Here is a 5,098-nt window from a genome sequence, read left to right on the forward strand (position 1 = left end):
GCCAGCAGACGGCAAAGCTGCCACGTGGCAGCTACCTGTGCAACCTAGGGGGGGGGCACTGGGCTGGCCTATATGGTTGCTTTGCCGTCTGCAGATGACAAAGACCTTTGCATCTTTGCCGTCTACCAGTAGATGGCAAAGCACGCCGTTAACCCCTTAACGGACCTAAGCTGGAACGTGTGCCGCCTAGGCCCTTTGTCGTCTGCTAGTAGAAGACAAAGGCCTTTGCATCTTTGCCGCCTGCCAGCAGATGGCAAAGAGCCCTTTTCCGTAGTTTGTTGATGTGTTGCCGTCTGCTGGCTGATGGCAAAGGCCTTTGCCGTCCGCCAGCCATGGCAGATGGCAAAGTTCCTGATTCCTGTAGTGACTTATTTTCCCACATGAGGTCCTTGGCTGACGAACTTGCAACAGCTGGAAGTGATCTGAATGATGAAGAAATCATCTCTCACATCCTCTCTGGGCTCGGCCTCGACTACTAGCCTCTCATCTTCGCCCTCGAAGTCCGTACTAAGCCGCTCTCCCTAGACCATATTGTTGCATTGATGTCCAACTTTGATCAGCGCATCGAGCTCTTCCAGGGGCCATAGGCGGCTTTAAATCCTCAGCGAACGCAGCTTCTCGAGGAGGCCGCACTTCTTATAAGGGCTCTCCATCACGGGGTAACTCCAACAATTCTTATGGTGGCAGCGACGGCTCAAACCAATATGACGGCGATAGTCACCAGTAAGGTAGCAACGACTACAATCATGGTGGAAGTAGCGGCAGTCACTATGGTGGTGGAGGCTACAACAACAACAATTACGACGACAACGGTCGCCCCGGCTGTAAGTGCATCTAGTGCCCCTTAGTGATTTTGGTGTATTGAAGACTTATAGGTTAAGGGACTGATGCGTTTGTGAGTGTACACAGGTCTATAAGTCTATGAGGAGTTTCATATTTACATAGAAAGTCGACCCCTAAAACTGAAGTTCTTCAACTAAAGACTTTGGATTTCTAAAGACTTTCTGAAGACTTTGAAAGTGAAGAAATTGGTGTAACCTTGAAGACTTGGCAATCATTCGAGGAACATGAAGCGTGAAGACTTTTGTTTTTATAGTTTCATTTTCTCTTTCTTGAGTCATAGGAAACACAGTACTGTTAAAGGGGGTCGAGGAAATACTAAGGAAAAATTTCCATGTGATGCTCAACTCAAAATCCTACACCTACCAATCCCTTCGAGTGAAGCCATTGGAAATCTCCTACAGTTCGGTCATATTCTTCAGTGACAGAGACAAAGTTCTTCTGGTCTCTGAGGAATTTGTTTTGACTAAGGAGTTAGGAATTCGCCAGTGCGGATTGCCTACACAGTGAGGAACATGATAGCCCTGAGGAAGTTGAGAGTCAAAATTCCGACCGTTGCTGTGCTATGCGCCAGCTGTCCCAAAACATCTAGCCACCAAACAGTCATATCATTGAAGGGCATTTATGTCTTATCATGTCGGGCTGCTCCCTAGGATATAAATAGCCGCCCCTACAACCACTAGCTGGTTGGCTGCTCTGAGAGAAACTGACACTTGTCATTTGAGAGCATCCCATCCTCCAAGGACTTTGAGCGAAAATCATAAAGTGAGGAAAACCCAAACCCAGCACACCTACAAACCCAAAGTGATTGAGCATCACTTAAGAGATTGATCCTGCGTGGATCCGACGCTTGTTACCTTTGAAGACCGTGCTTCTTCCAGACGGTTAGGCGTCATGGTCTAGAGCATCCAAGAGGAATTGTGGATCGCCGAATGACCTAGTCTATGAAGGTTTGGATGTCACCTGAAGACTTACCACGAGTGATTGGGCGAGGTCTGTGTGACCTTAGCTCAAGGAGAACACGGTGAGGACTGTGTGTACGGGACTGTGTGTCCTCGAGTTTAAATACTCAGCCGCTCCAACCAGATGTACAACTGAGACAATAGTTGGAACTGGTCTACCAAATCATTGTCTTCACCAAGCTTACTGGTTCTATTTCCTCAACTCTTTCATTTCCTCAATTTTGTTGTTGTGTGCTTGTTCATATCTGTTTGAAGACTTTGACTAAAGACTTTCTCAATTTCCTCAGTTCAATTTTTTCAGCTAGTCTACCAAATCATTGTCTTCTTTCTGTGTTATCCTGAGTTTACGCTTTCTGTACTCTGTGTTTGTCTTCATTCCATCATGATGACCATGTTTGTGTTCTGTTATGTTTAAATTTGAGTACTTATTCCGCTGCTAGTAGTTCTTCATTTAGGAATTTCCTCACCAGCAAATTCCTCAGTGAAGAATTCATAAAAATCGCCTATTCATCCCCTCTAGTCAATATAACACACTTTCAATTGGTATTAGAGCAAGGTACTCCCTTGTTCTGTGTGATTTTGGTTTAACCGCCTGGAGTTTTAGTTATGTCGACTGTAGGATTGAGGAACGTATCATGTCCCATCTTTGACGGTCATGAGTATCCTCGGTGGAAGGCCATGATGAAGAAGCGACTCATGGCTATGGACAGCGAACTGTGGACCGTCACTGAGATTGGTCTTACCGATCTATGCAAGATGGCTTAGGCTGGTGACATTCACAAGTACACTCTACTCAACCTCACAGCGAGGGATGTCATCTGCTCCTGTTTGTCCCGAAATCAATTCAGGAACGTCATGCATCTCAATCACTCGAAGCTGATCTGGGACCGTCTCTCTAAGGTCTACGAAGGCCATCGTACTCGTCATGATCCTTGGTTTGAGGATTACAAGGATTCTCTCAAGGAGATGAATTTCGCACCTGAATCATCATCCTCTTCACCGTGCCTTATGGCAGAGGGTGACAAGGTAACTGAATGCTACCTTTCCGAATCTAGTGATGATGAATCAGGTGATGAATTTGGCCCCAGCTATGTCAAACTTGCTTCCCTTGCCACTAAACAACAATGAGCTTTGGAAAAAGTTCAATACATGCTAAATAAGAGCGATGATATGTTGGGTGAAGAAATGGATCAGTCAAAAGCATTGACTAAGAGTCTTCAAAGACTTCAGTCCAAGTTTGACAACCTTCAAGGTCATCATAACACTCTCTTATCTGATCACGACAAGCTTTCTTATGAATTTCTTCAAAGAAAGCAAGATCTTGAAAATGTAAGAGTGGATTATGAAGATCTTCAGAAGGAGCGCGATTCATTACTTGCTCAACAAATCAATGCTACTCACGAAGAATTTGTTCCTCCATGTCTCAAGTGCATTGAACGTGAAACTGCTAATTCTTCACCTAAATGTTCAAATGCTTCTAATGCTACAAATTCTTCATCTGTCTCTGATATCACTAATTCCTCATCTGAGGACATTGCTAGTATCACTGATGATGCAGGGCTGAACGAATTGTACATGACAGGCATGTACAAAAGCCTCAAAGGGCATCAGACTCTTTATGATGTGCTCAAAAAGCAGATCCTCAACAGAAACCCTAGGAAAGAAGGTATTGCCTTTGAGAGGAAACTCAATGCAGATGGAACATATTGGAAGCCTGAGCAGTACCCCAAAACCTCATGGGTTGCTGCAAAGGGACCTCCAGTTGTTCCATCCAATTTATCTGGCTTTACATGTGAATCTCCTCATTCTTTTGATGAGTCATTTGACTCCAACTATAAACTGTTCAAAAATCAGAATGGTGAAGTATTTGCTAGATATGTTGGCACTAACTACAGGAACGGTTCCCCTATGAAGAAAATCCGGGTTCCCAAAAATTGCCTTGAAAGTCTTCAGGTGAATGTCCTCATGACACCACCTGTGAAGAATAGGAACTCCAGATCAAATTCTTCATATGGACCAAATTCTTCATATGGATCCAAGTCCTCATACAGACCAAATTCCTCACGTGGATCAAATTCCTCAAATGGATCAAAGTCATCATATGATCATCATCGTGGTAACCCCTCCGTTTCGCAGGGTAGAACTAAGGGCTATGAATATGAGCATTATTCTTCTAATCATTATGTTCATAAGTCCTCGAAGAATTTCTCTGCTTATTCATATGCTTACCCTAACTCCTCTTATGTGAAACGAAGTGGACTAGCTTCTATGCCACCTTTCTCATATGGTGCTCGTAGAGTGATGAATTCTTTGCCAACCCATCAGATGTGGGTGGTGAAGAAAAATAACTAATCTCTTATGCAGGATCAGGTCTCCAGACGTGCTTAAAACGTCTGAAGAATTTGCTGGAGACCTGAACATTGCCTGAAAGGACGCAGGCTAATCATGATGAAATGAACCTTCATTTCAGATGTCCTCATACTGCTTATCTGTTCTATTGTTTGATGAAATTGATCTGATGATATTGATGTCATATTCTTCACTAATGAAGTATATGAGTTTGTAAGATGCACTAATTCATCTGCAGGATGATCAACCCAAAGACAATGAGTGGGTCCTCGATAGTGGATGTACGAATCACATGACTGGTGACAAGAATCTATTGATGGACGCTCCTTTATCACCGTCACATCTGAAGCATATAATATTTGTTGACAAAGGCAAAAGTCAGGTATTGGGTCTAGGTAAGGTTGCGATCTCGAAGGATCGACACATGGACAAAGTCATGCTTGTCGAGTCCTTAGGATACAACCTCATGTCTGTCTCAATGCTTTGTGATCTTGATATGGTTGTTGTCTTTGGCAAATACCGTTGCGTTGTGATCATGGAAGCTGACAATTCCAAAGTCTTCGAAGGCTTTAGGAGAGGAGACTTGTACATTGTTGATTTCTCTATAGGACCACAACCGGCTGTATGCCTACTTGCAAAAGCTTCAGAAGGCTGGCTATGGCATCGACGACTTGGTCATGCTTGCATGAGGAATTTGCACACGCTTGCAAAGAAGAAGCATGTCATTCGCATTGAGAATGTCAAATTCCTCAAGGATCACTTATGTGGAGCCTGTGAAGCTGGAAAGATGAGAAAGGCCAAGCATCTCGTGAAGAATATCATGACTACCACTCGTCCATTTGAATTGCTTCACATGGATCTTTTCGGTCCTAATCATTATTCTGCTGTTACAAATGATGCATCTCTATATGGCTTTGTTATTGTTGACGATTATTCTCGTTACACAT

This window comes from Triticum dicoccoides, chromosome 5B, assembly GCF_002162155.2.
Source record: "Triticum dicoccoides isolate Atlit2015 ecotype Zavitan chromosome 5B, WEW_v2.0, whole genome shotgun sequence".
In the NCBI taxonomy this organism is placed as follows: Eukaryota; Viridiplantae; Streptophyta; class Magnoliopsida; order Poales; family Poaceae; genus Triticum; species Triticum dicoccoides.